Genomic DNA, 27,773 nt, shown 5'->3' on the forward strand with positions numbered 1-27,773 from the left:
CATATGCACATGTATCGGCGCTACAGCTACTCATAAGAGGTAAAACGACGAATTAAGAGCATTTGCTAAGACATTAACGAGTACAGAGAAGCACCTACTTGAGTGCTAGCAAAGAAAATGAAAAGGAAGAGGAAGAGCCAGCCAGCAGGATAAGTAAAAGAAAACGACGATTGTACTCATCAGCCATTTATGTTAAACCGGAGGCATTTTCACCACTTAAGATACGAGCACAGTAATGCGCCTAAAAGTGGACGACATCAAGTTTTAGTTCGCACACATGCATACATGGTGCATACATACATATATATCCACACATTCCACACTATACAGGTATACATACATACATACAAATGCGCTTACATATTTTTCTATGTGAATTTCGCCATATGACTCGATGCTCAGCATAATTTCGCTCGTTACTCTGCGCGTCTCTATTTAGTGCTGGGAGAGCGCTAACGACGATTGCATACTTGTTGGTGCACAAACTATGTCTAGTATCTATGTAAATTTGAAATACATATTGCTTGCATGCCGTGTGGCCACTAGTTGGCAATTTCGCTGTGCGCAGAGTGTTGCCAAATTGCGAAAATTTGTAAAAATGGTCAAAATGTGAAAACACAGAAAATGTTCGTGTTATCTACTGCCTGACGTAGCATATTATTAGACGCATTTTCTTATCGCTCCACATACAAGTACATATGTATGTGGGTACACACACACTATAAATTGTTTTTCGAACGCTATCAGCGAAGCACTGGCCGCGAGTTAAAACTTCCGAACAGCTGAAAATCGATTTTTAACAACCCCCAAAAGTAGGCAAAGCCTTTATCAGTCATATAGTAGAAACAACTTCACTACACTTCAACTACCGGTATTAGCAGGGCAAATGCGACGCGAAAAAGGTAAATGCTGGTTGTTGGTGTGGGAGTTGTTTGTGCTTTACGCTTTGCTTTGAGCTGACAAACGCCATTTGCCAAACAGCACGGCAGCAGCCCAACAGCAGATATGACTGTAACTGCAACTTTTGATAGCCATAATTACAACGTGCAAACCACTCGCGAGACAAAATAAATAGAAAAAATTTTAGAAACTTTCTGTAAAGTTTTCAACCCGCAAAGTTCTCAAGTTTTAAAACTACTCATTTGTTTTCTTTTTGTTTTTTTTTTCTTCTTTCGTTTTCTTTTCTTTTAAATTCTTTCTATGCTACTACCACTTACCCTTGCATGCAGATGTGCATCCGTTTCGCCCGGCTGCTGTACACCGGTGCGTATCTTCTTGTTCTGCGGCCCATCACTTATACCGCCACCACCTCCGCCACCGCCACCACCACTGCCATTGCTGGCGCCGTTATATGGCATTGTGGTCGCCGTTGCGAAGTTGATGTCGGTGATGGTTTGTTGGTGAATTATTTTGGCGACGTTTATTGGACCGGGGGGTGAAATAAAGTATTCCAGCGCTACTGCTGAACGCGGCACAACGCGACTGAAAATATGCGTGAACGCTACGTGGAGCGCTTCTCAATGAACTTTGATGGCTCGCTGGCTGGCTGGCTGGCTGGCTAGCTTGGACGCTTGGCTTCCGGTTTTTGTAGGCCGAACGCTGTTTTGGCTTTTTTGCTTTGTTGGCCTTTGCGCAGCGCTTTGTAGTGGACTTTATTCGCTTAAAACACTTTTAATAGAGAATTCGCACAGAATTTCCACTCTGTCACAGATTTTTCTAATCACTTTTGTTAATTCTTCTTTGAAGCGACGTCGTTGTCGGCGTATATGCAACTTCTGCTTTTCTAACTCCTTTGTCGTTGGTATAACTGATTGGTTGATGTCTGGCTTGATTTGCTGCTGCTTCTGCTGCTGCTGCTGTTAGTGCCACCTTTGTCTGCTTGCTTGTTTGGATCAGCTGTTTAGCGTACGAACGAATGAAAGAGAGAAAAAGTGAAAAATACAGTTATTAGTTTCATTATGTTTTCCTTTTTGCGAGTTATGGTACATTATTGCCACTTGTACCAGAAATTAAAAATCCTTTTTTGTACAAAAAATTAAAAATCCCTTCTTAAACAAGAAATTAGAAATGCCTTTTTAAAAAAATATAAAAAATCACTTTTTAAACAAGAAATTAAAAATCCTTTCTTTAACAGAAATTAAAATTTCTTTTAAGAAATTAAAACTTTTTCAAGTAAGAAATTAAAAACCCTTTTTATAACAGAAAACTAAAAATACGTTTTTAAAAAAATATTTAAAATCATTTTTTAAACAAAAAATTAAAAATTCTTTCTTTAACAAGAAATTAAAAATTGTTTAAGCAAGAAATTAAAAATCCTTTTTAAACAAAAAATTAGAAACTCTTTTTAACACAAAAAATTACAAATTCTTTTTTTAAAAAGAAATTAAAAATCACTTTTTAAACAGGAAATTACAAATCCTTTTTTGAACAAAAAATTAAAAATCCTTTTGAACCACAAAATTAAAAATCCTTTAAAAAAAATTAGAAATCTTTTTTAAACAAAAATATTACAAAAATTTTGATAAATCTACATAATGCAAATTATCGTAACAAATTACTATATTTTTGAAAATCGAAAAATTGAATTTCAGAAAATTATTCATACGAGTATTTATATGCGTATGCGCATTGGTACAAAAACTTAAATAAACCAAATGTAATTCAAATAAAAATTTAATGTACTTATACAAGAGGCGCAAATTTAATCATCCAATTTTTCGTTTGAATTTTTTTTTATTAAATCGAAAAAAAAATACCACTTTGAAATGGACGCAAAATTAATTATCCAATTTCGTTTTTCAATAATTTTTCTGCTAAATAAAAAAGAATTTAATTTCGTAATGGAATTTACAATGCAAATTTTTGTTTTGATTTTTACTCGCTCCATTGCTTGTCTGTTTCTATACTACAGCTGTCTAGTTCACAAGTGTCAACTATGATTGACGTACGAAGCCATTTGCAAAAATTATAGGTATATCTTCCGATAGGGTGATTAATTTTGCGCCACCTTCTACAAATGCATATACATACGCTCACATAATTAGGCCTTTTTTTACAATATACACAGCATTTTTCATGACAAATTTTTTAAAATTATTTTTTATAAAAATATTGTTGACATTTAAATTGGTCGAGCCAAGGAGCACCAAGAGATTTGGTGGCTCCTAAAGTACTCAGGCTAAAAAGACCATTGTATTTAGAGCTCTAGAAAGAGGGTAGATAGTCAAGGGGAAAGGAGAAAAGTATCAGAGAAAGAGATAAAGAGATAAGATGTTTACTTTCATAACAAAAATCAAAGTTCTAAACTTTGCAGAAAATTCACAAAATTTTACAAATTAAAAAAAAATTAAATCAAAGCTTAATAATTGGAAATCTGAAGTCGCTTAAAATGTCGTTGAGTTTTTCCTTTTTTTTTTTGCATACCATTTTCAGATTTTTCTTCTATATAAAACGCATATTTCGAAGTTTTTCGTATGGAAGAAAATGCATCAACATAAATTCTGGATATACAGTTTTGTAGCTCATTAAATTTTCTATAATTAAATGCAAGTTTAAAGTAGCACAAAATACGCATTGATTTTTGATTTTTTTTTTTTTATTGAAGATGTTTTGCATTTTCTTCCACATAACGAATGCTCGGCATTTCTCTTAGCTATAGCTTGCTCACACAGATCGATAAACCAGCGCTAAAACCCATTAAATTAAAAATAAAAAAAATATTTATACTCCCAAATAATCATAAATTAAAATAGATTGATGCTAAAAAAAATTAAAGTTAAAATAGATTGGAGTAGATCTTTTTTTCCAAGGTTTCCAAAAGGTAATGCAATTTTTTAAATTGCCTTGAAATTTTAATTATATACATATTCCAACTATAAGCAGGCCTTTAAATTGCTTTAAATGGAAACAAAAACTTTCTTCTTCAAAATGAAAGCTTCTTGGTTTGAAGCGAAAGCTCTTTACTGTGAAACGAAAGCTCTTTGCTGCTCTGCTGCTTCTAAAAATTTAGTGTACTAGCAGGGCAACCAGGTTTGAAGAAGACATGACTTACATAAGGACAGAACCAACTTCTTCAAATTATTTCATCAACCGTTGAATTGAATTATCGACTCATTCGGACGTTTATTTCCACCAAAAAAATTACGAATTTTTCGACTTGTTGTTCTTAAAGATCAACCATTTTCATAAAAAGTTTCAAGAGTTTTAACGCATTGTTCCATCGCGTAAGCATCCATGTTAAAATCGGTCATCTATCTACTTTAGAAATGTCAAAGATATCAAAAAAGTATCGTGCAGGAATTATTTACTACGTACATCTAGGCATCACTTTTTAAAGACCCTTTATATACAATTGGCGCTTACTCCTTGTTTGGTATTTGACGGAGTTCTTCCTCCCATTTGTGGTGCGTATCTTAATGTTTTTTCAATCAAATGGAGAAAGACCACAGTAGATGATTTTTAAGAATAGTTTTTCATTCATATTCATTCGAAGGAAAACCATTGCGTACCGAGGGCTGACCGCTATTGGAAACAACTTTTTCTATTAGTTGATGTTTCATACCTGAGGTTTCGAACCTGGTTGTCATTCATGCACCAACCTGTTCGGCTATGGCGGCCCCCGTCATGAGTTAGATAGTTGGAAAAGTTTAGAAGTAGCTGGTATTGTGCTTCTGTATCACAGAAGCGACCGCTGACTTCTCATTTGTCGCAATACCTTATGAGTATACCAATTTTTTTAACTGTACATCGCATTTTAAAAAAATTCTGACATGACCAGTTACGTGTTGGATATACCGATTTCAAGTACAATCACCGACATGAGCAGTACAAGTGGAGCGGTAACAGTACCAAGAACGGCACCAGCTCCCTTAATAAAAACAACTTAGGGCTAATCTCGAAGGTCGTTTGGGTTTACTGTCAACCGAGCTAATAGGTTAGTCCACATTTTAACCCAAACTGGGTTAACTGCTCATCTCATAAGTCTTATAAGAATTGTCGTGATTAGAGCAAACTAATGAAGCAGTTTTAGTAAGGTGGATCCATCAAATATTTGGCCAGTGACTCGTGGGCTTTAGCTGGCATGGAATTGGTTAAGCGCAAAGAATTGTCTTAAAAAATTTAATGGGAACAGCGCTAGGGTTTTTGGGCTTTGAGGTCGAATCTTTAACGAGCTGTTCACTATGGCTTTACTGACTCAGACTCGCTTCTCCAATGCGCGTAATATGAGCGAAATCGTGGGTGAACTCTCCAGTAAACGGCTGATTATAAGACGCAAGCAGTTTTTGTGCTTTCAAATAATTATTTCATAAGTCATTTGAGAATAGCAGACATGGGTGCAATGTAAGTGAAATGGTAAGCACAAAATATAATATCTCAAAAATATGGGCTTAAGCAACAAACCAAACTTCTAAAAAATATTAGTTTTAGTATCTAATTTTCTATTTCGATTTCAATTAGTCTTCAATTCCCAACATTCGCACATCTCTGCCAAGGGAGACCATTGAAAAAATCTATTTCAATTTCGAAACGAAAATTGTTTACCACTCATCGACTACACCGACGGAAAAGCCAAAGGGAAATCGCAACCCAGCGTGAATGTAGTTACTTTCAAATAGTTGGCAACATTCGAATAGTGGCAACATAAAGCAAAGCAGACGATAATTACAAAATAAATGGAAGAAAAACATTGCCTAGACGACAAAGCAAAGGCGAAAGCGTGATGAAAATGCGCAAGAGAAAAAACTAATGGATGGAGGGTGGCAAAAAAACAACCCTCCAACGGCTGATGAGCGCTGGCGCAGCGTCAATAGCACACAGCTAGCTACAGAGAGTGGAGGGGGCGGCCAAACACAATCAAATGAAATAAAACACCAAAAAGTAATAACTTCAGATAGGCGGAAAATGATGGAGAAGGCAGAAAGCAAATAGATCGAAGTGGAAAAAACAAAGTGAGGAGGTGGTGGGCGGTTATGCCAGACAAGACCACTGCGGAGAGCGCAGAAAAACGAATGCTAGTGCTAGTTGAACGCAAGCAAAGAAATGTGTAATGTTAGGAAGCAGATGATGGCGAAATGAGGTAAGGTAAGCTAAAGCGGGGTGAAACGAGTGAAAGCACGAATGGCAAGACAATGCAAAAACACAGGCAACGAAATGTTGTTAGAAGCGACGGTGAATAGATTGATGGATGTTTTGGCCGAAGGAAGAGCTGATTGTGTAGTGGAATAAAATGTGGAGCTGATAGCAGGAAAATCTAAGATTGAAGCGAAAAAGAGCTGATGGCGTTGGAGGAAAATTATACGCAAAATATGTATGCGAGCACGAAAGCATAAAGAATAATTGAAATAATGTAACTAAAGCTTGATCGAATGAATGCTTGATGGCATGCAGCATGAAGCTTTGTGCGACTCAATTTCAGCTAACGACACTGCTATGAGTCTTCTACCCATATATTCATGGTACATACCAAACCAACCCTTCAAGTGAAGTGCGCTAAGGTTTGCGGGGTATAAATAAACAAATCAAGCTTTTTATTTTTTACATCTTAAAATTACCTTTGGGTAACCGAGTAAAAATGCCACACAATAATATGTTGCTGTAACAATCGTAGGCAGAATTTCAATTGACGAATGTCTGGTCTTTCATAAGAGGGGAAACATTTTTTCTAAAACGAAGTGGTGTGAGAGAGTCTTAATATGGCAGATACGCGCAAAAAATACCACTTTGTAGGCATACGACGTTTATATGAAATATGGTTTCAGACCCACCTAGTCAAGGGTCCCACAGTGTCAAGTGACGGCCAAGGAAGAAAGGCGAACGAGCTGCTTGAGTTACCCTTACTAGAAATGTGGAAAAACTGCCGAGGCATCATTTCTGCTTTCGCGGTAATGTTGAGTGCAACAACTTACATCTTTGGAATACACCAGTCAGCCGTTCGCCTTCCGGCTTGAAAAGCGCGACTCTTCGTATGATCGGTCGCGAATTGAGGTGCCAAGGAATACTTCGATGTATTTTCCGCCTTCCGTTCTCAAGAAAATAGAAGCTGAGCCTCGTTTCTACTGGCTTCACGGGAAAGAATGTATTGTTAAGTTCAGTGGAAGTTCAGAATTTATTTGCACAAATAAAAATGAAATGACAGCAGACTTCTTGACAGGACAGGAAATTAATATGATGACTTTTACGTATGAAAACTCGTCTGATTGCAATTGCAGATCATCATACCTGAGGTGCATAAACCGCAGAGTGTTTTTCTGGCAGGTGCTACAATGGGAAAATTTTTTTGAAAAATAACAAAATGGCGGTCTTTTAAAACAAGGTATGTTTCCGGGTGGAAATCAGACTGTAGTATGGATAGTTAGGACTGAAAAGAAACGAAAGAAGCACCTGCCAGAATGGCAAGCCTACAGAATAATAATCAGTTTAACTTTTTCGTTTCAGATCTGCTGAAAAGTCAAAATCCTGTTGATAAGCACCTATCTTTTTTTAAGACGCTTACTTTGATGCCACCCTACTACAAAAAATATGTAAAAAAAAATTGATTTCTATACTATTTGATGTCAATAATAACATACTATAATTTTATTTTCTTAAAAACAAAGTCTAAAAAATATCTATAAAAAATGAGTATTTGATCAGACTACTACCTTAACTGATCTCCCGATCATAGCTCATAGAATTGATTATAACTTGGCAGTGATGAAGTCACTTTTAGAAATCCCTTCTCTTCGGTTACTTATGCAAGTACCAGAGCTTCGAAATATTGTACCTGGTGGGGCATTGTGAGAAGGCTTATGCCTAGAAGTCATTATGTGAAGAATCTCGGAGTTAAAAAATTAGCAGATTTCTGACACAAACACTTCAGAAAACTCTACTGCGATGAGAGTAAACGAGCTACATTGTTTCAGGCAGCTTTCACTCGGGAAGGATTTAAAAGGCACTTTTACAGTTAACTTTAACAGAAAGCCAAGCAGCCCTTAAGGCTCTATCTGATCTGTTAGCTTCAGTGAATGGAAAAACACAATGCTGCTATGCACTTAGCTCCTACGGAATTGCAGCACACGAGGTCGCCGGTCATACGTAACCTGACCGCATGCGCTTACTACGGAACGTTTGATATATTTTTTTTTAATCTGAGCGTAGCTGGTATTTTGTGTATTATAGACGTAATATCATAATATAATGGGTATCATATAAGTAGTTTGCACAAGCGTCCTTTCTTGTGTTACCCCATTACATTCACTTATCATACCTTATCTTATCTTAGAAACTTTGATAGACACGCAGCTACTGTCATGGAAATAGTAGTACGAAAATCTAACTTTTGCATTTAAAATTTCTAATATTGTTAGCATTTCTAATATTATTAAATTTTTTCAAAATATTTTTAATTTTTGTTTTTCTTTCAAAATATAAAATTACACAATTTTGGCTCAATTTTTATAAATTTTAAGCACAAAACTTTATTTTCTGACAAAAATATTCCTTAAACTTTTGGTTAAGGTTACTTCTTTTTTTATTTACTTTAAATAAATGTAAATTTATACAAACTTTTTTCTCATTGAAAAAATCAAAATTAAGTTGCGTTGTTTAGCAAATTTTACAATTTTTTCAAAATTTTTCTACAAAGATAATTTTATATATCCTAGACCTTCTTTTCAAATGAGTTTTGTGTCATGCATGTTTTCTCTTTGTAAAACAAAGGGTGATTTTTTAGCTATTATCTTTTTAAACAGTTGGTTTAAACAGCTGACGCACGTTTCGTGTTTTGTTCCACTATCAAACATCTTCAGTTTGGTCTATAATTTAACCATGAATCGTCTTACAAACGAACAACGCTTGCAAATCATTAAATTTTATTATAAAAATGCGTGTTCTGTTAAGAAAGTTTAAAGTCGAAAAATTGTGTTCATCGACGAAGCGCATTTTTGGATCAATGGGTAAGTAATTAAACAGAATTGTCGATTTTGGAATGAAGATCAGCCAGAAGAATTGCAAGAGCTACCAATGTATCCAAAAACGGTCACAGTTTGGTGCGGTTTATGGGCTGGAGGTATCATTGGACCGTACTTCTTCAAAGATACTGCGAATCGTAACGTAACTGTGAATGGTGAGCGCTACCGTGAAATGGTATCCAACTTCTTTTTGCCCAGAATGCAAGAGCTTGACTTGCATGACATGTGGTTTCAGCAAGACGGTGCCACATGCCACACAGCACGCGTAACAATGGACTTGTTGAGAGGCGAGTTCGGTGAACATTTTATTTCACGGTCGGGACCTGTCAATTGGCCACCCAGATCGTGCGATATAACGCCTTTAGATTATTTTTTGTGGGGCTATGTTAAAGCACAAGCTTGCTTCAATTAACGCATTGGAAGACAACATTAAAGCATTTATATGTGAGATATCGGCCGAAACATTGGAAAGAGAATGCTAAAATTGGACTTAGCGGATGGACCATTTGAGGCGCAGTCGCGGTCAACATTTGCATGAAATAATCTTCAAACATTAAAATTCTTTGCTTTTTTTGCAACAAATTTGTTTTTAATACAACTTTTTTGTCATTGTAATAAATTCTTTTTTGTTTGTAAAAAAATTTTTTTAAGGAAAGTTTTGTTTTTTAATAAATTCTTTTTTTGCTTGTAATAAATTTTTTTATGTACAATTTTGGTTTTATAATAAATTTTTAACAATTTTTTTTGTGATTCTGTAATCAATTCTTTTTTTTATTCAGGTTTCTTTTCGGAATTAATTTTTTTTTAATTTAATTTATTTTAATTTTATTACTGTAATTAATTTTTGTTTTATTAATTTAAAAAAATATGTCAGCTACTGAAAAATATGTTTTTGCTAATTCTTGTTTTTTGTTTTTGTTTTTTGAGAAACCGCCATTTTGCCAACACAAATTATTTTGCTTATTCCTTCGATTAATTATTAGATTTAACATTACTTTAACGAAATCTGTTTGGTTTTTTAATTTCAGAGGATCCAGTTCAGAGATGTAGTGGTCGCCGCAAAAGGTTTTTTTTGAGAGGAGCTCTCGAAGATACAGCTGAGCTCCTTTCCAAATAAATATTTTTTACTAATACAAAGATAGCATAATATGGGTACAAGTTTTTAGATCAATAAATTTAAAAGTACTTTCAAAGAAAATATTTTGTTACACTTTGCATTCTAAGCTTAAAGGTTTTGTCAATATTCAAAACCAATTTTTATATGCTGCAACATTTTTGAGACTTTTTGCAGACCCTGCAAATTTTTGATACTTTTTATTGATACAAATATTAAGGGGAACTTTAACACAATATTATTTCGTTGGGTTCCTGGACATGAGGGATATGAGGGAAACGAAATGGCTGATCATCTAGCTAAGAAAGGGGCAAACATGCCTCTAATTGGTTCTTTGTTAAAGGCATTTCAATATTTACGCTTTTTTTCTTAATTTTGATGGAAATTTAATTTTTTATACTCTGCATTCGCTTTAAATAAATTAGATGCATTTTTTGAGCCAACTGACAGCAATTTCCGTGAGTTTTCGTATATTTTCGGTTTTTTTGATATTCGTAAATATTTTTTTTAGTTTTACTTTTCAGTATTAACGTAGAAGTGGCAGTTGGCCTTCAAACCAATCACTTATACCGTTGCCGATCCATTGTGATTTCAATATTAACGTATTTTTATAAATTTTCATAGAAACAACAACAACTTTATATTCTGTTCACAATTCCTCGTATGCCTTTCTTTTAAGGTTTGCAGCTTTTTTAGAGTCATTTGGCAGCATTTCCTTTAGCGTTTCAGATATTTCTCGAAATTTGCATGGATTATGTTTTTCATATTTTGTTAAGAGAAAATTTTTAAATTTGTTAATTTTTTTGTTAATTTTTTTTTTTTAAGTTTTCATATATGTGACCTGGTCTATGAAAAGGTACCTTACGTGTCAAAAAATCATTTTTCACTTTTTTGTTGAATAGTGTGTGGAAGGCTCTTTAAAATGGTGAAAACCAGAAAGTCAAAATTTGTTTAAAAGTTTGTTAAAAGTAAAAAAAGAGAAAAGTACAAATACGAAAATACAAAAGCTAACTTATTTTTTAAAACGATTTCTGCGATTTGCATTAACTTTTTCTTATTTATTTATTTGCACAGCGCTGATCTAATTCACGATTCTCATCACCAATAAAATATATTTGCAAAAATTGATGGTCACCATCTGGGAATAGTAGCAAAGACCCAGCTTTATGGTATATTTGACCTTGAATCTGTAAAGTTCGAGAAATATATGTAGATAACGGATCTGAATTTTTAAAAACATCCAACACAGGGACGGCACATAAATTAAATACGATATTGTTTATTCCAAACGAAGTAATAACCTTAAACGTCGGCAAAAATCCATCTCTTATAATATTTGTAGCTCCAAAAGATGTGATTTGAAAGCATGAATTGTATTTTTTAATGTTTAAGAGGAAATGCTTCGACGTTGGTGAATTGCCAAAAACCAATGAATGCAAAGGTTCTGGCGGAAGTTCTAGCACCGGCAATTTGACTTTCCCACCAGCACAGCACATACCAGGCGTTTAGTTTCTGAATTTAATTGCTTTGCAATGTATACATTCTATATTCATTTTGCCAATGTAGGCATGCATGCTGTAATCAATGGTGGCATCGTAATTGAAATACGCGTGGTCCATTTGACGTATATCATAAACGGACGTACGCCCACGACGGTTTCTTGGTGCTTCACTATTAACCGACTGATTTCTCCGTCTGTGCGTTGTCTTTCCACTTAATTTCGTCGAACACGATTTTCTTCACTTTCTAATCACATAAAATGTCATAACTCAGGAACGGCTGCACCGATTTCAATCAAACTTCACACAAACCACCTCCGCAAAGATAGAAAAGAACTCTAAAATTTTCGTGTCAATCGGTTTGGCGGTTCTTGAGTTATAAGATTACCAAGGAAATGTAACTTCTTTTTATATATATAGATAAAAAAATGTTTTTCACTGCTTCTGTGATTTTATTGATACTGTGATCTATGCTGAAGAAAATAAGCCAAACCGGATTGAAAAATATTAATATTTAAAAAAGTTACAAGGGTTTTTAGAAAATTAAAATTTAACTGCTGTTTTCTCGAAAACTCGTTTTCGCACGTAAGGTACCTTTTCGTAGACCAGGTCACATAAAAAAAAATATTTCTTAAAAGTACACAGAAACCCACTAGAAATAATACAGCTAAGTTCAGCATCTAGCAAGATTCTGGGCTGTGCGCAATGTGCCAATCGCAGAATGTAAAATTTTGAAGTTTGAAACTTTTTTCGAAGAAACTGGCAGCATTTCCTTTCCTTTTTTACATAGAAATTTGCATAGAATTTTTTTACATATTTTGTTAAAATAAAATTTCTTAATTTGTTTTTCCTTTTGTTTCTTTTAAGCTTTAAGATATATGAATTATTTTAGAATATTCTCTTTTTTTAATAAATATAATTTTTCAAAAGCTCAAAAAAGTTAGTTCTTTTAAAAATCGCTGAACAAATTTTTAGAGTTTCACAGCTTTTTTGAGCCAATTGGCAGTATTTTCTTTAGCGTTTTATGCATTTTTTCCCCCATATTTCGTTTAAAAAAGTTTAAATATGTTTTTTTCTCATTTTATTTTTATCTTTTTATTTTAAATTTTCATAAATGGAAATATATGAATTATTTTAGAATTTTCCCTGCTTTTTAATAAAGAAATTAATTCGTTTAAAAACCGCTGGTGCAAAATTTTGAAACTTGATAGCTTTTTTAGAGCTTTTTTGGCGTTTTAGGCATTTTTCGAAATTCGCATGGATTTAAATTTAATTTTGAAAAAAAAGCTTCGATCAGGCACAAGATTACCTATAAATAAAACAAATTTCTCTTGTCCGATTGATTTGAGATGAATCTCCAAGGACTTGTGATGGTCATCGCAAGGGACTTCTGAAGAAACGGGTTCCACACAAACAGCGATAACTTTTACAATTAATAATTTTTTTTTTTTGAAGGTTTGCTAAATTCAAGTGGAAACATGATGTATTAATGTTATGTTTTTATTTTTGTAAAATAAAACAATTGACTAGGAAAAGAAAATGATTGAAAATCATAATTTTTTCGGGCTTCTGACTACCCCTAGCCTATTAAAAGTTGACAGAAATTAATAAAATAAAAACAGCTGATGCATAATTTGAAAGCCTGATATAATTTTTGAGTCGATTAGCAGTTTTAGACATTTTTAGAAATTTGCATGGATTTTTTGAAACATATTTGGTTGAAAAAATTTTTAATTCTCTAATTTTTTATCATTTTCTTTTAAATTTTCATACATATTACATTTTTTTATAACTTTCAATGCTTTTTAATTAACATTAACTTCGTAAAAGTATACAGAAATGAATTCTTTAAAAACGGATAATGCAGAATTTTAAGGTTTGAGACTTTTTTAAACTAACTGGTGCAATTTTTTTCTTACAGAGAAATTTAATATTATTATAGTAGCAAATAATACTGTTTTCTTTAAAGTTTTCTTGAAATTAATTTTTTTTAATTTTCTTTGCATTTTAAGAAACATAATTTTTTTATATTTTCATAGGAGATAATTTTTTTCATATTTAATTGAATATCAATTTTCTTGAAATTAAATTTTTTTAATTTTCTTTGCTTTTTAAAAAACATAATTTTGATATCAATTTTCCTGAAATTAAATTTTTTCTTCTTTTTTTCTTTCTTTGTTTTTTTTAATATAATTTTGTTATGTTTTCATAGGAAATAAATTTTTTTCATATTTAGTTGAATATCGATTTTCTTGAAATTAAATTTTTTTAATTTTCTTTGCTTTTTAAGAACCATTTTTTTATATTTCCATAGGAAATACATTTTTTTCATATTTAGTTGAATATCAATTTTCTTGAAATAATTTTTTTTTTAATTTTCTTTGCTTTTTAAAAAAGATAATTTTTTTTATATTTTCATAGTAAATAATTTTTTTTTTATATTTAGTTGCAATATCAATTAGTACCAATGTTTTATTTTAAATATTCAATTTGTCTTATCCCATTGAGGCAAAATTTTTAAGTTTTCCAAATTTTTTGTGCCACTTGGCAGCATATTTGCGTTTTATGGCACTGTTCGCCAGCCATTTCCTGCGAACCGAAAATTCTTCTCATTTTGCTTTTTGCGACTTTCTTCGTGTCTTCACTTTAATAATTTCATCTCTCATTTTATATATTTTGGATTTGTTAAATTAATGTCATTGGTAGTAAATTATTTATAATCTCTATATTTTGCATATTTAGGCATTTTAATCAACCCTTCTTTGCTTTTCCGCTTTCTATGAATCCTCTGCCCTTTCTCTCTTATTCAAACTTGTCTCGCTTTTTCACAAACTAACAAACCCACACATGCACACACAAACACAAAACAGACATCCGCCGCGAGCATATAGAAAATCACAAAGTTTCCTCGTTTTTATTGCATTCAACCACTTTTCGCCTTCCACACTTATTCGTTGTGTCTCACACGCGAAAAGGTGGAAAGTAACAAAAAATCTGCAGTTCCAGAATTCCACAATTCGATTTCCTACTTCATGTACGCTAAATACTCACTTTTTATTTGGAGCAAAAATTGCGTTGTCGAATTTGCAAAGTTGTTTGCCCTTGCGATTTGTATTTAAGTGAAAATTTTACTTTTTCCGTCAACTGCAGCGAAAGAGTTCAACTTTTTTTGTACAACTTTTTGTTTTTTTGTTTCAATCGCAATTGAATTAAATTTTAGACAGCGGCAAAACTTTCAAGGCCTGCTACGTGGTCAATGAGAAATTTTTATTATTTTTTGTAATCAACTTTTTGACGACTCAAATTTCAAAAATTTCAGCTTGGTAATGATTTCTTTACCAATTTGTTTGTATTTTTTTTTTGTTTTTCAAAAACTCTAACCACGCAAAGTAGAATTTCGCTTATTGCTCACGTATGCGTTTTCTACGCTGAATTTTTTTAATTTTTTTTTAGCTTTGCTCACTTTTCCGGATTTGCGAACCACTCTTAACTGTTGTAGCTGCTGAATTTAGCGAGGAAGAAGTTTGCTCGAAGATTGCGTCTGCTTGACGGCGTTGCTGGCACTTTTCTGGATTGTGGTATCCACTGTTCCGAAATGCACAGCCGACGCGAAAAGGGCAAAGCTGCATAGTTTTTCAAGCGCTGCCGCTGCCACTGCTGCAGCAGAGCACTGACTGGCTCTTGTGGCGAAAGTGGAGTCTGCGCAGTAAGCGAAGCAGGCAACATTAAACAGAAACAGGCACTACGGAGTTGGCAAAGCAACCCCCAAAGCCGTGCATACATACATACATACAAATGTATCTGCATGCAGACAGCGTGTTAGCTTAGTGGGCTGGAGGGGTGGGAATGCGCGTTTGTTAGACAACGGTATTAGTGGGAGTAGTGTATTCCATGGAAAAATTATAGCGCGAGAGTAGTGCGCGCAGCAACTACCGTTATCAGTGCCGAGGACAAGCCGAAGTTAGAGCGAGCACCACCGCTAGAGAGCTTTTCCATATGCACGCCAAGTAAGCCACGAATACCAACCAATAACTTTAAGGGTTGCAAGGAGCGCTGCTCAAACACTAATATGAAAATTTCCATATTGTCGTAAAAGAATGCCAAAGAGGGTGGCATTGCGAGCGTGTTTTGGCATTTGAAAGTACGCTCTCATTCGACGCACAACGAAGACCACTGTTTGTGCAGGCCCCTCAAAATTTCCAAACATATTGTACTTGTACATGTATATGTATATGTATGTGTCTACTTGCCATGAAAAAGCAGACGCCGAAAATTGTAACAGGCAAAGAGTTTAACGAACGAGTTTTACACCCGCGAGAAGCGAATGCTCGAAATACTCGTTGATTTATTCAACGCACAATTTTCTTCATTACGCTTTCCACCATGCACTACTTCTTCAGCAGAATTCCTTCAACCAGCTTTTTCCGCCTCCACCGCTGTTGTGTTTTCGTCTACAGTTCTTCCACTTTCCTACTTTCATTCCTCTTTCCCCTGAATTTTACCCCTTTGTTCGTTCAGGCAGCTGGGGTTGCTATAGTTTTTTGTTATTTTGTTTTTTACCAATGCACTTTTGAAGAGCGCGGAAGAGAGGGTACGCGCGTGAGTGCAACTCTCCCAAATGCAAGAGAAATTACTGCGCACGAAGAGTTTTGAAGAGAAGTTAAGATTCCTTCGTGAATTTGAAATTTTCACAAGTGCGTTTATCAAAATTCAATCTGCTGTGCAGTTGGCGTAACTGATTGTGTGTGGGAGTTAATTAATTTACTCAACCAAACTTGAACATTTTAAAAAGGTAAAATGCAAGGAAAAGCAAGAAATGATTTTCTAAAAATGTCTTAAATGGCTTACTGTCTTTGAAAGGCTTTCAAATTTCTTGCGTTTCTTCGACAGGCCGGAAGAAGTACAAATTCCTATTCAAACATCGAATGTTACAAATAGTTAGCATAGACGTATGAGAACTCCGAATCTCCTCCAAATTTGCCTCATTAATTCTGATTGCATGATGACCATGACAAAGTGCGAATAGCAATAACACGGACAAAGAACGACAAAGCCTCGGAAGCCGACGGAGCCGGCAGTTACTATTCAAACAAGGAGACGAGAAGCTGGTAAGGCGCATGCATCAGCTCCTATGCAAAATATGGGCGAATGAAAGCAATCCCTGTCGATGGGAATTTAAATGTGTCCTGCCCAATCCATAAGGTGGGCAATCCTGCGATCAGCGACAACCACCACGGAATTAATCTTCTAAATGTGGAATACAAACTCCTGTCGACCATCAACTAACTGATAGGAAAAGACCCATGAAAGGAACATTGACACAAATGATCTCTTCGAATGTTTTTTAATATCTTGCTGGAATAATGAGCTGAGACATAATGCAGTGAATATACATATGCATGTAGATCTAGGGGTTATCCTCACTGGGGTCTGTCGTCCGAATGGATACAAGCGCTCCGATTAGTAACCTAGTAGATATCATGCTGGACTCAGAAGAACATTGGTTCGCTATCCGTAATATGGCAAGAATAGTAATTACCAAACTGAACAACAGCGCAGATTTTCATGGAGGGGCAATAGGTCACGCCCCCTCCCGTAAAGTATTACCTAACGGTCGTCCCGCGGGAGAGAAACGGGGCTGGGGTGGGGTTTTTGTGAACAACAGCGCAGATTTTCATGGAGGGGCAATAGGTCACGCCCCCTCCCGTAAAGTATTACCTAACGGTCGTCCCGCGGGAGAGAAACGGGGCTGGGGTGGGGTTTTTGTGCGTAAGTCGAAAGGCAAGTCTCGCACTTTTCGGCTTTAATTGCTTTTTGCCACTTCCATAAAAAAAGGGCTGCGGTTCTGAAAGAATTCGATGTGGTATCTGCTGGCGGTATTGCCTTTTCAACAGCTATTAATTCAACCCGAAGTGCACCGCAGTAGACAGTGCGCCGTAAAACAGGGTTCAGTAAGCGTTCCTTTGAGTAAATCGCGTTGCCAATGTTGTTCTTTAGCTTTGAACAGTCGACGAGGATGGCAGTAGTAATCCCTAAATCTAGTTACGTAGAGCTTTCCAATTCATTATTCACATGAATTCTTGAGGGAAACTTGTTTGGAAAGTTCCACATAAGTCAAACGGAGGTAAACTTAGTGGAAGCTCCCGAACCTTTTTGGTGATGGAGAGCAAAACCCCCGTGATATACGTAGACGATTATCCATCTTTCTAGATGTGATCTTTTCTAGAGCTGTCTACCAAACGGTGACACCGCAAAATAGAATGGATTTCAATCCGACGATAGTTTACAGCCGGTGAGTAGAGCGGTGGTCACTTTCCTAGAATATTTTTCAATGATACGGTTCCAATCGAGATTACTATGTGAAATTATACCAACTCATTCCACTTCAGTGGAGCGTAAGCCCCACCCCATTTTCTTCAAGTTCGTGGCCACGAAAAGGGAATTATTTTGTAGCACTACTTTCAGAATCTACAGAAGGTCTTCCGATGCTGTGAGTGTAATGTCAGTAGCGTAAGCTTTCACTTGGCAGCAACTATTAGAATCTTAACTGTGATATTCCAGGCCTCTGGAAAAAATGCTCTGCTCTCTAAGAAAAGTCTTGTGAGTTCCACCAGAACTCGCTTCAGTCCCACTTGAAGTAGATGTTTTTTAACAACCTCCTGTATAGACATAATTTAATACTGTTTTTATATCGAGAAAGATAAAGATTGGCGCCTGCATCCGTTGTTGGTTCTTTGGCCGAGCTCATACTTCAACTTGTGATGCGCATTTGGATGTTGTTTCTATGAAGAGCTTTTTGAACAGCCTTAACAGAAATACACTCTGAGGGGAACCCGTATTAGAAAAAACGTGTTCTATCATTTTGATATTTCGTGCGCACAGCGAGTTTTGAAACTTGCATCTACCGAATTGTAGGCCCGAAGTAACCAATTCAGCTACGGCAGCCGCGAGAAATACACTCATTGTAAATAAGCATATGAGATGCCAAACCATGTAGCGGTGGCAAAGCCGATGGGACACTGAATCGAGTGGCAGATGGAAGGCGAAGCTCATTCATACAATAGGTAAATGGGTTCAAAGGAGCTTCGGAAAGTGGGCTATTTCATGACTCAGTTCCTCTCAGGCCACGGATACTTCCGGAAATACTTATACCCCAAGGGTAAAGTAACTAGCCCCAGGTGCATATATGGCGAAGCACCGAGCGATGACGCCGAACACAAATTCTTCAATTGCGACAGATGGCTCGTGGAAAGAAATGACTTTAAGGCGCAGATTGGCGACATCGGCAAGATGCTTAAAAGCGAGGATAACTGGAATGTGATTAAAAGATATATTGAAGACGTATTACGTAGAAAAAAGATAGACTTCAATGCAGTACAACAAAGCGTAGCCTCACAGACAGAGAGATAAGAAGACGAGCCTATAGCATGAAGCTGGCTACAAATATGGTGGACCCAGACATGGGTGAATAGAATTTGTCCATTTTATGTACGCCCATAGGCCCATAGGGAGTCTTCCTAGAAAAGGAGGAAGGGTTGTTTGAAAAACAAAAAAAATTAAAAAAAAATGTCTCCCCAGAATTACAAAAAACAAGAGCTGAGTCTTACTGGCCCGAAGTCTCTAAGCTTCGTATAAGAAGCCCTAACTTATTTGGAATAAAGACCACCCTAGTAGCCCTAATCCACCAGCCTGAAACATGATACAGATTAAGACATGTTTTATAGACGGTAAGTGCAAGCGGACATGGAATATTGATAACTGGAAAGATACCAAGGCCGAAATTGTTCCGACGGATTTTACGCACATTAAGCAAAAAAATCTATACTTATGAAATTTGGAGAGAAAAATGCTGTCCAAACTACGAAGATCTCTGCTGGAACGCTTTTTCGTGCAAGGCTTGCAATCTGACCGCCATTTCTGTGAACTCAGCGCCGGTTCAACTTCTCTATCCAATTAATGTAAAGAAAGAAAAAAGTGGAGTCAAGTTCAGTAGTTGAACGGCACGCACATTTTTTTTTTTGTCTTCCAGGGGTTAATGGATTGAAACGGTGGTTACAACAATACAAATAAGTAACTCTATTCAAATGCTTATTTAATATTATTTTTACCAGCAATCAAAATTGCAATAAAACGGCAAATTTTATTTTCCTGCCATCGGGTTAGTTTTTAAAATACCTTTGTTTGAATATATCCGTGCAATCGCACAAACTTAGATGATACTCATTTGGCCATTACGCTTCGAGCCGACGGCAAGCAGACTGGTTCGACAACAATTGCTGCCGGCTGTAATAGAAAACTAGTTTTTCCAAACAACCTCAGCTGGCGGGCAGGGTGAGAGGAGGTGCAGAATACATATCTACAAATGCACACATATGCATACGCACATACATACATACATACAAACCTACGTTGTTCGGAATTATATTATATATTTGTGTAGCAAACAGATGCCGAGCGAAGGCGAAAGGTTTTCAGCGGGAAGAAAATAGATTAAAATTTAAAATTGATGACAAGGGAGGAGAAGGGGGGCAGGGCGAGAAAAAAAAGTTTAATCAAAAGCAAGACATTGATAAATTAAATATGTAGAAGGAGAAAACGAAGAATAGGAAACAAACTTTCTATCGAAAACAAAAGGATGCCGGCGTTAAAGGCAGTTGGTTTTGGTAGAAAATTACACTTTTTGTTTAAGAATAAAAATGGCATCTGAAACTTAAATTTTAAGCAGATTGGACAAGAAAGTTAGAAAAATATAAAAACATTTAAAAGTAAGTAATAATAAAATTTGAGAATAAAACGAATTTGAAAGGATGCTACAAAAAACTTTAATAGAAGTGACCAAGAAATTTAAAGAAAATCAGAAAATTTAAAAGTAAAAAAGAATGATAAAGATGAGTAATTAAAGTGCAAAAGGTAGAGGAAAAGAAGGAGAATTTAATTTAATTTTAAATTAACAAATTATTATTTAAAAATCTTAAAGTTGAAAAAGTGAGTAATAGCTGAAAACTTGAACTTAAGCTAGAGTGAAAAAATTATAATAAAATTTTACTTTAAAGGTTCTTCTTAAAAATTGTATTTAGTGTGAAAAAACTTAGAAAATTTTATTTAAATTTAAAAATGAGTAAAATTCAATATTAAAATAAAAAAAAATTAAGCGATTGATTTGAAAAATCTAAAGGGTAGAAAAAATTTAAAATACTTAAAATATCCAGAGAGAGAAAAACTAGAGTAAAATTTAAATTGATAAGTTGTCAAAGGGGTGTTTGAAAAGATACCCTAAAAAATTTGGATAGAAGGGACCAAAAAAATTTTAAAAATTTAAAAATTAGAAAATTAGCAAATTTAGAAGAGCAAAAAATGTTTGATAACTAAAGTGTACAAAAATGGAAATTTGGTTTTTATTTACATAATTTTTTTACATAACTTTTAAAAATTAGAAAATTTAGAAGTGAACAAAAAAGATTGATAACTAAATAAAATGTAAAAAATTAGAAATCTTGTTTTTATTTACATAAAAAATTTGAATGAAATGGACCAAAAAAATTTTAAAAATTAGAAAATTAGCAAATTTAGAAGTGAAAAAAAAGATTGGTAATAAAAAATAGAATATTAAAATATAAAAAAATTTCAAAGCCTGAAAACTAACAGATGTATTTAAAAAAAACCTTAAAGTGAAAAAATGTGTCATATTAAAATCTCCAACTGAAGTGAAAAAGTTAAAAATTTAATTTAAAGGTTATGCATAAAAAATATAAAAATATACAAAAATTTGAACTATCTTTTTTTTTGATTTCAAAATAAGTAAAAATTAATTTTAAAGCAAGAAAGTTAAGCGGATGTATTTAAAAAAAAAAAACCAAGGGCTAGAAAAAATTTAATCTCATTTAATTTACTTAAAATCTGCAATGAGGGTGAAAAATTAGAATAAAATTTTAACCCTTTGCTGCCCAAATTAGTTCGTAGCTGTAAGACTCGCGACGTCTCTGAGCGATAAGATACGCATAAGTATAGTAAAAGAGTCACGTTTTCTTTCAAAGACATTAGCGGCCATTAGCGATGAAGTCTTATCTTCCTTAGAATGTAAACTTACGATGCGAGACGACGGTAGAGTCAGAACTAATTTCAGTTCTTCGATTCAGTCTCTCAGTGTCACTGCCACAAAAATATAACTGGCTTTTTATATATTTTATCCTACGCACGAAGGCTAAGCGATCTAGAGATGATACGTTAGGTAGTGACAGTTCTGACGAATATTGCTTTAAATCTGATAAGACGGGAGACGACGGCATTACTTCGTCAAGTGGAAGTTAAATCCGTGCAATAAGGAATCCACTCAGGCATTTCAACATTAGCAGTGACAGCAGTTTGTTTACAATTATTTTTTGATTTTATGAAAATTTTTTCTTGTGTTAAATAAAGCCTTAGTTTTTATAATGTTCAACGTATTTATTTTGTTTACTGCTCACTCCAATACCTCTCGCCCTCAGCGACGCTCGCCCGTCGAGCGGCTCCGTCCCCAAAGAGTTAATTTAAAGGCTGTACTTAAAAATTGCCTTTAATATGAAAAAAGAGGTCGACTTTTTCAAATTTAAAAATGAGTAAAAATTATGTTTAATGTAAGAGAAAGAGAAAAAATATTAAAAAAATACATTTACAATATTAAAATTAGATTAAAATTTTAAATTGAAGGTTGTCGTTAAAAATTGTAATTAGAAGTTACACAATTTTTTCAAATTTAAAAACACGTAAAAATTATTTATTTATTTATTAATAATGAAATATAATTATAAATAACTATATTACAAAAATAGGCACTAGCTACTAAGACTATCGGCCTGATAAAAATTAAATTTTAAAAAATTTAAGGGTGAGAAAAAATGTCCAATACTTTAACAAAAGTGAAAAAGTTAGACTGAAATTTTAATTTAAAAGTCTTTCAACTTTAGGATTTGTAATTTAGAAATTGTATTTAGGGTGAAAAAAGTTAGATATTTAATTATAATTCTAAAACATCTAACTTTAATCTAAAAATTTAATTTGAAATTAAGAAAAAGAAAAGTAAACAGATGTATTCTAAAAATTTAAAGGCTAGAAAAAATGTTAAATTAAAATTCTAAAGCTCCAAATGCACAAAATTAGAGTAAAATTTTAATTTAAAAGTATTTCAATACAAATTTAGAAATTTGTTTTTAGAGTGAAAAAATTAGTCAAATTTTTCAAATTTAAATATGAGTGGTTTTTTTTTTATAAATTAAGAAAAAAATGCGTTTAGTATTTACAAAATCTGAAGGTTAGACACATTTTTAAATACTTAAAAACTCGAATTATATTATGGAAGTTCCTATGGTTGCGTGGGGTAACAAAGGACCACAAAAAACTTTAATTGGAAGGAAAAAAATGAGTAAAACTGAATTATTGCTAAATGAATTGCAATTATAAATCTATCTTTAATTAAAGATAGGTTTTCAGCCGCTTATGACACTTTAAATTTCATAAATGGCGCCGCACAGTTTTTGTGCCTCTGCATTGTCTCATAGTTCAATTCAAAATCATTTTCGAATAACAATTTTGCTCATATTCAACTCTGTTCTGTAATTTTAATCTTTGTTTTTTGTAATCATTGTTTTTTGAAAAAAAAAAATTTTCTTTATATATAAAAATGAATATTTGTCTGTATGTCCTCGATGAACTCAAAAACTACTGGACCGATTATTATAAAAATTAGTATATACATATATATGTATTTTTCCACGGAGAAGGTTTGTAGAATATGTTCATTGTTGGTGGCTCATTGCAAGTGGCGCTGCACAGTAGCAACTTTTGCCCCGTTCAACCGATTTTTTCGAAATAAACCAAATTAATACGAGTAGAACGGTTTAGAATGAATTGAATATTTGTGTACTGTTTTTCTTTAAAGGTGTTTTCTTAAATTTATTTTAGTTGTTGGCGTAGCAACGCGCTAGTTTATAATAAAAAAAAAATTTGAAAAAAAAACAAATTTTGTATAATCATTTTTTTTTTGTTTTTGACAAAAAAAAATTTTTTATTATCAAAAAAATTGATTAAAATTTTTTTTTTATAATCAATGAATTAAAAAAAAAAATTTTAAATACTTAAAAAAAAAACAACATCCACCTGCAATCCTGCTCCTGTCCTCGCACCACAAATAGAGAACCCTACGTGAGTACCCGACGCACCGCGCTTCTTAGGTGGTGGCCACTGTAGATGAATGGATTGGTGCATTTCAACCATTTGGTAGTACCTGGGTTACCCGAAAGCACGAAAAATGATGGAAAATGTTTATTCTAATCGCATCGCAACTCGGCAGTCAATGGCAAATCTCCGGGTATAAACCTGCCAGGAAAATGTTCCTCATAAAAAACCACCTATCGTTCGGAGGCGACGTAAAACTAACTAACTAACTAAACGTAAAAAAACAACAAAAAAGGTTTCCCTATTTGTGGAGCATCAAGCTGCACATCATAAATTGGTGCAGGAGCTCCACCAAAAAACCAACAAAGGATGTGCGCGCCAATTTTATATATCCATAAATATTAATTTCACTAGCCTTGGCCATACCCAGATGATCATGGATTAAAACTAAAAAATAGTCACAGATGATACTCTAACCATTTCTGCGTTGTATTTCTTTTACAAACGAACAACTTCCTGACATTTTTTCGACTTTTTCAGCAATATCTGAAGGCGTCTTTGCCTCAAACGATCGACCTGCACGCTGATCTCCTTAAACTGATTCTCTACCCTGCTACAATATCCTACGTCCTTTTATAAAGCAGTGCTTTCCGCAGGCGCCTAAAAATGATTGCAGCTCTTCCTTAACGATCGATGGTGACGTCACTTGCTCAGTGCGGAACTTAATCACAGCACAAAACTCAATTCTCTCGATGATTGACGTTTTCCCGCCGATTTCTTAAAGATTTATTGACCGACTTGACTGAAATTTCGTATTTGCTGTTGTACTGAGTCACTAAGTAAAAATGTAAAAAAAGTTCTCCCCTTCCCACTCTAACCCCTTTATTTCGCATACTCTTCGACCTCTTGTCATATTAGCAATCGAAAAAAATTACTACAAACTTTTTCAATTTTATTTTTCAATTTGCTTAAATAATTTTGTGTCCAATATCAGAGTGCACAAATTTACACACGAGTGTATATCGGGTGTAAATATGTATGTGCACCTGCAAGTAACTCAAGTATGTAGGTAAAGTGTAATAAATCAATTACCGTTCAAAGCACGTCTTCCCTAACTGCCACTGCTGCTGCTATTGCACCGTTATTTTACACGTTCTGGCGTTGCACTTTCACTTTACCGTCGGTCAGGCGATCAGTTTGTTTTTCCCTTTTGAGGTTTGATTTTTCAGAGTTTCTTGGTTGGTTTTTAGCGTGGCAAGCACAAAAATGTAGCAACAACTCACTCACTTTTCCCAGCTCTTGAAAAACTCAGCTTCAAATTTCAAGCATTCAAAACCGACTGTAGTTCATCTGGTATTTTCACGATATTTTTTTTTTTGTTTTGTAATTTTTTCTAGTTGAGTTTTCGCTTTTCGCACTACAAACACGAATACAATGATTGCAAACTTCGGCTTACTCATACACTCACACACATGCACAGAATGAGGAGCGCGCGCTCATACACACACGTACACGAATTGAAGGAGGTGGATGGATGGAGGCTGCGCGCGTAGCTAAGCAACGACAATATTCACAAATTTAGTTGCAACTTTTTTTGCTAATGCTTCTTCCTCTTTCTTCTGCCAAGGAGCCAAAAGCGGTTGCTGAATTTCCTTTTTTATATTTGTATTGAATTTTCTTGCGAACGAGGCGCGCGGGTATGGAACAGCACCAAACTAATAGAAATGCTTACACTCGCTATTGAAAAGTGAAGATTTTCAGATGATTTTTCACTTCGCTTTAGTGTGACTTATTCGAATGGCGTATTTTGCGGGGAATTTTTTTCAATTTGAAATTTTAGATTTACGATTTCGCAAATTTCCACAAATTACACTTTTTCGCTTGCAAACTGCACTTTTTAATGTGTTTGTGTGTTTTTGTTGTTGTCTTTGCTTGTCTTTTGCTTGTTTTGGTTTTATTCTGTATGCAAGTGTGTATGGTTGTGTGTGATATTTAGATTTTTAGATTTTTTTTAGAGTTTTAAAGTTTGTTAGTTGCTCTGTTTGTATAGCTGTGTGTGTTGTATCTACAAGTATGTGCATGTATACATTTGTATTTATGTACATATGTATGTAAGTATGTGTCTCTACACTGTTGCTAGTTGTTCTCAATGTTGTTGTTGTTATTATTGTTATTTGTTGTAATCGTTTTTCTCTGCTGTTAGTGGTGATTCAAGTGTTTGGTGGTGTTTTTATTCAGCTTGTAACTCTTTTTTTGCAGCTTTTTCCTTATTTGCCTTTGTTGCACTTGTTGTTGCACACTTGCTTTTTTGCTAGCTACCTTAGCTGCTTTCTGCAATCGCTACTTTTTTTCGACTTGCCTAGCGATTTCCTTTTCTTCGCTGCAATCACCAACAAATTTTGCACAAATTTAATTACTTGCGACTTCTCGAATTGATTGGCTTTAATGATTTGCCGATTTTTCTTCTACTTTTTACCAATGCAATTACACAAATTTTGCAATTTTACAACTTTACAGCACAAAAAAAATTTTTGTCGGTCGGTATGTAGGCATGTGTGTTTGCTTTTAGACCCGCTCAGCACCTTCGATTCGCTTCAAAGTACAATTCGTACTAAAAAATTGGCCCCAAATGTGAAAAAGAGAAAATTCATTTCGCCAACACGAACCGGGCGTACATCTACGGACGAACGACGACGCGCAGCTGTCCGAGCGTTGTACGCCAAAAAGGCGAACAGCGGCGCAGCATTCAGCAGCAGATAGCAGCAGCAGACAGAAAGCTGAGTGTTGGAGCGGCGCACAGTGAGGTTAAATTGAGTAAGGTTGTGGTAAGAATTTTCGATTAAAATTTATATACTTGCCGCCTTCAAATTTTGAGCCTTGAACAATTGCTACTCAAGAAATTTTTTCCTATCAGAATGTGAATGATTTTCAATAGCTTAGCTGTAAAAATTACGACTAATCATATAAAGTAACCTATGTTCCACGCTGGAGCTCTAGGTATTTATGATGATATAAAGTAACCACTCAGCTCGAATTTGTGATGCTAAGCTTCATGTTACAAAGGAAGCGCTCTTAAGTTTTATGTCGATGTCGAAACACACCTATACATTTCCTACTGAGAAGCCACAATTAAATATCTGAAATAAGGTTTTCACGACATTCTAATCTAAGGTACGAGTTTTATATCCTGCCAAGCCCTTTCACTTTAGCGTTCGATCAAAATATTTGGAGAGTTTGAAAATTCGTTATAACGACAAACTGAAAGACAAATCTAACTCACATACCTTGGTTTCATGGTAGAACCCTTTATTATAGGAAAAATCTTTAAACCATTTGAGGCAGACGATGAATTGGAGTGAAATGTGTGAATTAATTATGAAGGTTACTGAAATCATTATATACACGAATAGTCTGCAAGAACTATTCGAATTTTTTTAGTTATTTAATATACTTTACAAATATGGACTCAAAGTATGGCTTATCGGATCATTGTGGCGATTACAGAAATGTTCGCAAAGTGTGTATTCTCTGAAACAGGAGGACATATATATTGACGTCGGAGCTTTAATATGATATTGCTTAACCCTTACGAGCATGGTGGGAAGCCAGGTTCCCACCTTCTTTTTTCTCAACTTTTCTCTACAGATTTGATATTTATGAAAATGGGACCGAGAAAATTTATTTATATGATAATCCATATATCAAAGAATGTAACTGAAACTAAGAAAATTGTTTTGCGTGAATTTATAAACAATTACAGATAAACAAATTGAAAAAATCGTCTATTTTCAGGAAAAAATTCATTTTTCAACAAAGTACATAATGTATAAAGATGGGACATGATACCATAAGGTTTTTGGGGTTGCTGATTACGAATCTGAGGTCAGATTTGAGAAATTCAATATGGCGGATACAAAATGGCGGACATATTTTTTGAAAAATTGTTGGATACTCACCAAGTTTGATATTAGGGAGTTTTTGGGGTCGCTGATTACGAATTTTGGGTCAGATTCAATATGGCGGATACAAAATGGCGGACATATTTTTTGAAAACTTGTTGGA

General features: G+C 34.3%; 1 long non-coding RNA gene across 1 annotated transcript; it reads right to left on the reverse strand.

Annotated features, from left to right (window-relative positions):
* Window positions 1-1,141: 1,141 nt before the first annotated feature.
* Window positions 1,142-27,298, reverse strand: LOC128867612 (uncharacterized). The gene is made up of 2 exons (XR_008454997.1): window positions 24,804-27,298; window positions 1,142-1,896 (listed from the first exon to the last, which is right to left on the reverse strand). It is a non-coding gene; the product is annotated as an uncharacterized LOC128867612 (long non-coding RNA).
* Between the last annotated feature and the right edge of the window lie 475 nt (window positions 27,299-27,773).

This window comes from Anastrepha ludens, chromosome 6 (assembly GCF_028408465.1).
Source record: "Anastrepha ludens isolate Willacy chromosome 6, idAnaLude1.1, whole genome shotgun sequence".
Classification (NCBI taxonomy): domain Eukaryota; kingdom Metazoa; phylum Arthropoda; class Insecta; order Diptera; family Tephritidae; genus Anastrepha; species Anastrepha ludens.